Source organism: Gallus gallus, chromosome 3, assembly GCF_016699485.2.
Source record: "Gallus gallus isolate bGalGal1 chromosome 3, bGalGal1.mat.broiler.GRCg7b, whole genome shotgun sequence".
In the NCBI taxonomy this organism is placed as follows: Eukaryota; Metazoa; Chordata; class Aves; order Galliformes; family Phasianidae; genus Gallus; species Gallus gallus.
The window spans coordinates 98,962,763-98,972,991 of record NC_052534.1 but is presented as its reverse complement, the minus strand read 5'-3'; the positions used below and the strand labels follow the sequence as shown (position 1 = coordinate 98,972,991).

At 39.9% G+C, this 10,229-nt stretch overlaps 1 long non-coding RNA gene across 1 annotated transcript; it reads left to right on the top strand.

Moving 5' to 3' along the window:
• The first annotated feature begins 580 nt into the window (after positions 1–580).
• LOC121110305 lies at positions 581–7,982 on the top strand. The gene is made up of 3 exons (XR_005858646.1): positions 581–740; positions 3,598–3,665; positions 7,779–7,982. It is a non-coding gene; the product is annotated as an uncharacterized LOC121110305 (long non-coding RNA).
• The last annotated feature ends 2,247 nt before the right edge of the window (positions 7,983–10,229 follow it).

The following is a 10,229-nucleotide window of genomic DNA, read 5'->3' as shown; positions in this document are numbered from 1 at the left end:
TTCTGATATCTCAGTCTCAACAGCAATGTAGGTTAGACTGACAGTGTTGGCAACATTTTCTGGGGCCAATTAAAGCCATGAATTAACTGTCTAACAAATAAACAGATCACATTAGTTTTCCCTTATTAATGCAAATTATATCTACTGTAAAACTTTTTCTCTCATAAGAATAGTAACAAAGCAAAGCCCTTTCCTGTGGAAATTAGTGTATTTGAATATAACTCTTGATCTGAAATCAAGAAGTACTTTTAAAAAATCCTGATGAGTTGCTATTATACTCTTAATTCCTGGAGCTTTCTTCTGACAAAAAAAAAAAAACAAAAGAAACCCACAAAGCTGCATCACTGAAAAAGGGAAGAGCCACTCGTTATCATGTTCTCTATCTGGACTTCAGTAAGGCCTTTGATAAGGTACCCCACAACATCCTTATCTCTAAATTGGAAATACATGGATTTGATGGGTGGATTGTTTGATGGATGAGGAACGGTTTGTGAGATCATACACAATGAGTGGTGGTCAATGACTGAGTGTCCAGATGGAGATCAGTGTCAAATGGTGTCCCTCAGGGATCAGTAGTGGGACTGGTGCTCTTTAACATCTTCATCAATCACATTAACAGTGGAGTTGAGTGCACCCACAGCAAGTCTGTGAATGACACCAAGCTGTGTGGTGCAGTCAACATGCTCAAGGGACAGGATGCCATCCACAGCAACCTGGACAGGCTCCAGCAGTAGGCCCAGGTGAACCTGATGAGGTTCAATAAATCCAAGTGCAAAGTCTTGCACCTGGGTCATGGCAAACCCCTGCTATCAGTGCAAGCTGGGGGACATAAGAAGGGAGCATAGCCCTACCAAAAAGGACTTGAGGGTACTAGTGGATGGTAAGCTGTCCAGCCATGAGCCAGCAATGCGTCTTGGCAGCCCAGAAGGCCAACCATATCCTGGGCTGCATCAAAAGAAGCATGGTCAGCAGGTTGGGGGAGGAGCTCCTGCCCCTCTCCTCTGTGCTGGTGAGGCCTCACCTGGAGTACTGCATCCGGATGTGGAGACCTCAATATAAGAGAGACATGGACCTGTTGGTGTGATTCAAGGGGAGGGCCACAAAAATGATTCAAGGGATGGAACACTTCTCCTACAAGGACAGGCTGAGGAGAGAGCTAGGGCTGTTCAGCCTGGAGAAGGCTCCTGGGAGACCTGAGAGTGGCCTTTCAACATCTAAAGGGTTATAAGAAAGAGGGGAACAGACTCTTAAGCAGGGTCTGTTTTGATAGAACAAGGGGAAATGGTTTCAAACTAAAAAAAAAGGAAATTTAGATAGGATATAAGAAAAAAAGCTTTTTATGATGAATGTAATGAAGTACTGGAACAGGTTGCCCAGAGATGGGGTGGATGCCCCATCCTTAGAGACACTTAAGGTCAGGCTGGACAGGTCTCTGAGCATCCTCATCTAGCTGTCAGTATCTCTGTTTACTGCAGGGGAGTTGTACTCAATAACTTTTAAAAGTCCCTTCTAACTCAAAGGATTCTATGATTCTATAATTTGCAAAAGATGGCTCATCATTTCTTGCTGCATTTTGTTCAGAGATGTGATTTATCAGATCCAGATACTGAAATTTATATATAATTTTCATTGAGTCAATATTAATTTATCAATTTTTGTAATGACAGAGCTTCACAGGATTTGTAATTCCTGCTCTCTTAAGTCTGTAGCCAACTTCCTGAATCATGCACTTTAGCTAGATTACCTTTCTGGGCAAGGCAGTCCACTGCCTAATGCACAAGAAATTTAGCAATTGATTCTTTATTTGACAAAAATAAGGCTTGTGTTTTTTGTTTGTTTGTTTTCTTTTAAAGTATTATCCTGCCCTATGGAAAAAATAGGATTTGGTCTAGATGCATATATCATTTATTTCATTTACTGAAGTAAAAATATTTTCATTCTGATCCACAGGTTCTGCTGTGTTATGAACTAAATGTGTTTGTTAATTCTGCTATGTGCTGACTAGTTCTTAGACTGATAGTTTTAAAATTCATGCTTCCCCCCCCCCTAAATTTCAAGAAGAAGACACCCAGCAGAAAAAATGGCACATTCTCTAGAACTTTCTCAGTCTGACCTGAAAGAAGAGTTTTTCAAAACAGGAAACAATGCAACAAGGAGAAAAAGTCAGAACATGTTTGGCTTGAGGCAGGGGATCTTCTTTTCTACCAGGAACTCATTTATACTTCCTCAGGCTACCATATGTTGATCTGAATTAATGCCTTTGGAAAAAGTCTATACAAAATCAGGAGATACAAAGACCTTTTTAGAAATCTGCTGCAGCCTAGCAGGGATTGAAAATCTAGCTTGGGAGAAATTAACCATAGGAAAAAAAAAATGTTTTAAACACTATTACTCAGAAAGCCATTTCCTATTCTATCAGCAACAAATAGTAATTTAAACCATCTTATATTCATTTTCTAATATTCAAATTACTGGTATCATTTTACTAATTAATTGCCAGGCTACAGGCAGATTATGGCATTGGTTTGAATTGTTCTTCGTCACATTTTTCTCCAACTCATGCATTTGAACCACTAGCTCTTGTTCTCTTGTTTTAATCCACTACCACAGGAATAGACTCCTCTAAGCAATCACTTTTCTTCCAATTATCTTGTGGAGGCTGAAAAAGGCAGAGGGGAGGGGACCAGAGCTGCCCACCTCTACCCCCAGCTTTATGGTTCTTGGAGAATGCTGGGGATGCTGCTTCTGGCTCATCTCCTTTTCTCCCACTGCAAAACACTGTTTAAAAGGCATGAACTCTCATGGGGGTGTTTATAAAATGAGAATGCACATTCTGAAAGCATTGAGAGATTTGGTTCAATTCTGATCCCACTGAAATGAGAGCTAGAACTCTCACTGACATCAAGGCAAAACAATAACCTCTTCAGCAGGTGCTAATATGCAGCATGTTTAAAACTGAAGCTCTCCACAAGTCACACACATTACTGTAAAATTAAAGATTTGTTATGTCTCTTTCAACATTCTCATATTCTTCCATTCACGTACATGCATTCCAAATGGGAATGCAGTCACTTACTTGCAGCTCAAACAGTGCCCATTTTGTCAGCTCAGCAGCTGAAGAGTGGGGCAATAACAGGTAAGATCAAAGGGCTTAAATAGCTTCTGCGGTCAGAATGACAAAATGCTTACAGCCTCGAATAGGATGTAGTCATTAGTCTGGGGAAATGAACGATTTTGCTGAATGGACACAATGGGAACTGATTTGGAGTGAAACAATGGGCCTTCACCTAATTGTAAAATCAGGAAGATTTGCTAGGTACACAGGAACACTCCAGCTTCGTTTTGAAGTTAATGTGGGATGAATAAAACAATGGAAGAAATGACCCAAGCAGGGCAACATTAGAGCAAGAACACTGATGGGGTCAGGGTATTTTGACCTTTAGGGTTAACCAGATCAAAGGGTTTGCTGATTAGCAAAGTTGCTTTTTTTTTTTTTTTTTCCCCCTTTTTCTTTCTTTCTTTCTTTTTTTTTTTTTTTTTTTTTTAATTACCATAAAATTGGTGTCTCCATGGTTATTCTTTCAGTTACCTTCGCAGGTAGAAGTTCTCCAAACGAAGCAGAAGAACAAATTCATGACAAGCCCTTTGTAATCTGAGAAGAGAAGGTACGTCTACAACAGGAAAACAAATCTGTGGAATGTGTTTTCTTAAGGGTGATATTAATTCATTCTATATTATAAATGTTTGATCAATTACCCACTGCAGGCAATGGAAAAGCTGCTTAATGGCCTCAGAGAGGTCTGTCTCAGATATTAAAAGACATCACCAGTTTATTGAGTAATTAGGACTCTTTTACTGTCTTTATTCCATAATATTTAAAATGTATGAGAAAGTAAAGTCATTGCTTTAACTGCAAATACGGCGCCATAATAGGAGAGAATAGTGCTAAAAAGGCAACACTTTTACAAATAAATGTAGTGTCCCACAATGTCAGTACTTCATTATTCTATGCTCCATTTTATTTCTGAGATATGCGAAGTGAACCCACTTTCTGGTCTGCTCTTTTTTGCAAGACAGTGATGGCAGCATTAAAAACTCCACTTAATAGAATTAGGAACTTCAATCCATATTTAGGCAGACACATTTAAAAATGGGGCTCTAAATGAAATGCCTATGGTCACCAAATTTTTCCATGCTACTCTGCCTCTTCAGAGTTGTTTTAATTACCATACATGAGGAACTGCCCTGTGTACTTCAGTTCTCCTTCTCACTCCCACAGCTTCTAGAAATGAGAAGAGCTAAGGAAAATCATTTTAAAATGCTGTGTTAATTCCAAGTGCTGTGTCACTTTCTGGGTTGTTTGGAAGCTGTTTCAAGTTAGAAAAGCAGATGGAGCAGATTTAGGTGCAAAAAACCCAGCCACCATTTCGGAAAAGACTGAGAGTTCTGCAGTCCTTCCTCCACTGTCTCCTTTTGTTCTGGCAATTTACGATGCTGAAAGCTCATTTCCTATTTCCCCAAATGACCTAGAACCTTATCCTCTCTACAGCTCCAACTGAGCTGCTGTCCCTCAAAAAATCCTGTTTGTTACTTAAAGATCTAGGTACATGGGATTTGGTTCTCGATCCTTTGCTTTTTAATTTAAAAACAGCCCTTTGACAGGGAACTCTCAAAAACCTAAACATATTTAACATGTTTTTGTTATCATCTGGCTGATATATTCATTTCAGTAACTTTAAGACAGCTGAAAAAAATTCTGCCAAATTCACATGAGGACTGTATCTTCCTATCTCCCAGGTGTTCAGCAGACATTTTGTGAACACTTTACAGACAACTGCACCTGTGCTTGCCTTCTGCAAGCAAGAAAGGTGTTTTCCAGGTATGAGGAGTATAATTTATCAGACAGTAATAAAACATTTGGATTGCCCATGACCTGGCACTTAAAACCCCAACTTAACCGTGTCTTTCATCTAAAGGTGATTGCTCTTTGGTGGTAGTCAAGACATTCAGTTTAAAAGAATGATCCATTCTACTGCTTCATTGCTTCAGATTTATATACATGCTCTCACACAAGTGGTGACCATTAGCAGTCATGAATCCATGAGATACATTTTTTCAGGACTCTTCATTAGCAATTCTCAAGTGATTTGAGACAAAGATGGAAATTTGTGGGAATGCTATGAAATACAGAGGAAGTGGAAATGTAATAAATCTCGCCTCCAACATTTAGATATCTCCTACACTTTGTTCAAGAAAACTATTTATCTGTATCATCTGTATCAAAATGTAAGAAAAGTGAGATAAATAAAGCTTTCTCCTGGTAAACACTTCTTACTAATTCCATTTTAAGAAGCAGGCATGCATATTTTTACATGCCTTTATGAATTCTAGGATACCTTGTGAACTTAGTGAAAGACATCTCTTGAGAAAGGTAAGTTTTACAGTACACTTCCATTGGGAGAATTAGAACAAATTCAGTATCAGATGACTCCAAAAGATGCTCTGAACTGGGAAGTGTATATACACATTACGAATTACTCCAGACATTCTACATCAATGTCTACATATTTTTTTTGCAATCTACATATTTTTTTTGCAATGAAGCCAGTAGAGCTCAGAGCTGTATATGATAATCAATTAAATGCTAATGCATCTATGCCAAAGTAAGAAAGTTGGTTTTCTTTTAGAGAAAGAGAGTAAAGCACAGAAGAAGAAATTCTAATGCTGTATCAGTCAGTGTCCTTCTTACTGTTTTATGTGTCACCAAGGTTTCACTTGGAGACACTGAGCAGAAACTTGAAGTTCATTTCAATTTCAGTCATTTAAGTTCCAAGCTTTAAGTTTAGCTATTCATTCTAGATATTACTGGTGACATAAAATTTGAGGGAGGGGGACTGAGTCTTAAATTGTTATGGCATCTAATCAGTCATGAAAAAAATTTGCTTTAAATAATGTGCACTTTAGGTCTGCGATATTTGCTAAAGACATTGCAGTGGGATCAAAGTAGCTCAGATGATACCGTTATGGGGGTGTGCCCAGGAGGACATGGTTAGGACATTCTTGGAGATCCTGTGATTGCTTTGAGAGATTTTGGAAAGCAGCCTTTACGGAAAATATCTGGAACTCCCTCAGACTGGCATAATTTCAGACCTCATAGACCAAGAAGGCATTCAAAGCAAAACCCAGCTCCTGAAGGGATAATTTATATGGAATTTTTGCAGTGTTTGGTATTTAGAAACCTGGATTCCATCCATTGCTAACTTATTTTTTTTCCTAATTTGCCCAGAAGGCTCATGAAATGCATTATAGATGCTACATCTAAAAAAAGGGAGCTGCTATTGTGTTCTCCCATAGTCATGCTGTTGTTAGGTATACAGCTTCCCAGAAGATCACTGCAATGCCACTCATCCTTGTTCTAGTCAGGATTTCAAAGAAAAGATTAAGTTAAAGGTGTAAATCAGGCTCCAGTTTTGCATTCACCGTGTTAGGTCCTGAATCAGCTTCTGGAACATACCTGGTGAGCAGCTGCAGACTGCTGCGAGTTATTGGAGACCTCCCACTTGGTTCCTCCCCATCTACCTCTACACCCTAATTGTACATGAAGTATTATGAAAGGGGAATTCCAGTGCCGAGAGGTGAGAGGTGGAGGTTAGCTAGGGAAAGCACTTGCTGTGCAGCCACAATGGCTTAAGAAAGCATGGTGTCATGAGATGCTGGTCAAACGGAAAGCCTCTACAGCATGCAAATAAGAAAATAAAAGTATTGGAGGTGTTGCTGCATGTAAATATTTCAGATTTGTTTCAACTTTCAAAGTTGCAGTTTTATATAAGTGATGGATGATTTATTGATTCCAAAGGATGGGCATATTAAAATAGTAACCAAGGGTAGTCTTAGGGAATCCAGGGCATTACTTACAAAATCAGAGATTGCTCTCCTCCCTGCAGTCCCAGGTATTGCTACATTTTGGAGGCCTGAAGGAAACAAGTATTGCGAGGAACTCAGTATTAGGGACAGCAGTGTGCATCTCAGACCCCTTGCTACCGAAAGCACAGTGGAGGAAATGGTCATTCCATCTCCGTGCTTTGCCCCAGGAGAGGCTGATATAGTTTAAAGGCTAAAGGAACCCACTTTACGTGGCCATGAGGTGAGGCAAGAGCAGTCAGGGAGGAAGCACCCACCCCTACAGTAATCACAGCCCTTGAAAAGCCTCTCAGCTCCTGCCCTTTTCATCCTGCCCCAGACCTCAGTCCCACATTCTGCAGGAGACAAACAGCCCTGAAAACCAGGCCCCTTTAAAGAGCTCATGCTAAGCAGTCAAAATCAATTAGCACTCTCAAAGTAGGGTGAATGATAATGGATACAGAATTGCCTTGGTACTCAGGGGACTGGGATTCAATTCCTACCTCTCCTACACTTCCTCTGTGACCTTGGGCAAACCCCTATCTCTTGCTCTTTTCCTCTAAATCATGTTTTATATATTTTTACCTCATGGGATTTTTGCAGGGAATTGGAATCCTTTGATCGCAAGGTACACAAATTCTCTACTTCATGAATCTATACAGAGTTTTGAAAGTGTAGGTTTGTGTGAATTTATGCTCTCTACATATCTTTTGAGCTGTATTACTGTTTTCTAAAAAGTATCAATAAAAGTCATGAAGAAATTCACTAAGATTGCGTGGGTAAAACAGTTACACTTTACTCAAGAATCTCTGATAAAGAGCAGGAAGGGAACCAACAGATTAATTTTATTATTGTTATTACTGTTTTCTGTGAGACAGGTGAAAGGCATGGACAACCAATCCCCCTTCTCCCAGAATCAGGAACTGATGTGCAGCTATTGATGAAAGCAGCTGGGTGCAAACTGCAAGGAAAAAAACTGAACCACACTCCTAGGCCACAAACTATTTCAGAGGCAGTAATGACAGTTAAGCATATTTGAAAGCTGATAAAGGTGAGCATCTTTCAAGATCACCCTCTTTTTCACGGGAATTTTTCAAAAGGTCCCTATGTCGTAACTAGATATTGACACTCTCCCTAAGTATTCTGTATAAGGCAGCATCGTTCTGGGTTTTGTGGTCACAGGCATTTTCCAGGAAAAAAAGGTGTTCCATAAACTCATGACAAAGTCTTATAGCAAGGCTTTCGTATTTAAAACAGTGTATTAAGCAGGCTCCTACACATGGATATGGATGCACACATGTACTTTTTCAGATCCACAGACACACAAAGCAAATCAACTAAATTCAGGGTTTGTGTCTTCACAGCCTTAGCTGAAGGGAAATTTCTTGCTGCTTAACCTCTGGGTTTGTTTTATTTTAAGACAGTTACACTTTTCTTTATACTTTAAAAATTAGGGTGCTTTTTCTTCCCCCTATCCTTGTTTCATGCAGATGATGAACCCTTTGAAATGTGCTTGCTCTTGTTGCCCACTAGAAGGAGAGGAGTGAATGCCACATATCTAATTGTGTGTCTCCACAGAAACTTTCCTCTAATTCCTGGTTGCTAACCCACATTCTTTAAGTCCTCTGGCCTCTTTCCCAACACTCCTCCTCTGTCTCACAAAGAAAAGAATTTGCTTTTTTTCCCCCTATCCAAGGTCTTTTCTCATTTCAAAGCAAGCTACTTGAATGACTATTCAGTGCGTGCAGAATGAGGTCTCTCCACAACACTATGCTATAGTAAAAGCCGTGTGTGCTTATAAAGGCTGCTTGAAGGCAGCCCTACCCCACAGTGGCCCAGGCGGCATACACAGCACCCTGACCTAGCCATCTGTATGCAAATTCTCCACAGACTAAGTAAACTTTTATAAAAATGTTCTGGCCCCTCTTTCTGTGTGTTTAGCAATTATTAGTGCACATTGGTCCTTTGTGTTATATTATTATGCTTTGTGTTCAGAGGAGACTCCCTGGCACCTGCGCTTGTAGGTGGCAGATGGCAGTTCTTGGCAGCAATACGGAAGTTTTCCTGAATGCAGCTAAGCCACAAACTGGCATCTTTTATTTCTTTATGTGTGTACTGAGGAGAAAGGATTAGTGGTAGATTACCAGCAGCCTATCAAGGTATTTAACAAAAAAAAAAAAAAAGAGAGAGATGAAGAAAAAAAAATCTAGCTAATGTTTTTTTTCAAAAACAAGGAGAAAAAGAAGAGAATGTATAGTGATGACTTGCATTCAAATTGCCAGCAGATAGCTAGGTATTAATGCAGTCTGTTACACAGAGAGGTTGCAATTTTATCATCTGTTTTACCAAAAATGGATGCCTTGCTGCTAACTCGTGCTTCTTGAGCATTTACTGTGTTTTGCTCCTGTGTGCTTAGGTGGAGGCTTGACATGAGGTAGCGTGGGTTATTGATAAAGTGTCTGGGTAATAGGGATCCCAAGGTGTTCAACAATCAGATAACACACAGAGCAATCAGAACACAGCCGGCTATGGGGTGTGGAGAGCCATTAAATCAACCACTGCTGCTCAGGGTGCTGCACAGCATGGGTGGAAAGGAGAACTGTTGGCTAATAACATCTACTTGTGAATACTCAGAGGCAGGAGGGGTGTCTGCCTGAGATGTGACACCACACAAATCAAGAAATCAGTGAAGGGCATACAAAGATGCTAAAAAAGCGCACATACTGTTAATGAGTATGGCCACAGTAAAATCAAAGAGAGAAGGATTCCTTCAAAAAGAAATAACTGGCAGGATGAGGATCTGGGAATTGGTTCTTGGTCTTTTTCTAACGCTGTCAGCTCCTGAGGAAACAGGCCAGCTGTGATTTCTAAGAATGGGCGTTCCTATAGATTATATCATCTTCCTCCATAGCCATGTTTCCAGCACTACAAACAACATGTTAAAAGAGCCTTTTTATTAATATGATTTCTGTATGTTTCATTTGTGTTTCTGTGGTACATGATTTCTGCCTTTGAAACCATTTTTAATAAATGCTATCATTCTCTTTGACTGCATCCAGTGTTAGACTTCTCAGAAGATCACACAGCAGCCTAATACTCAAGGGAGAAATAGTCTGCTACGGATAGAGCGGTTCTCACCCCATTAGGTGGGCAAAAGGCAGAGTATTTGAACCACAGACCTCAGAGCACAGGGAAAATATTGTCTCATTCCAAGGTAAGCCAGGGAGACTGTACCATGGCAGTGCAACCTTAGGTGGCCTTTTAAGAGCAAAAATATAGGAAAAATATATGGAAAGCGAACAAGGCACACAGAAGAAACATGAAAAAGA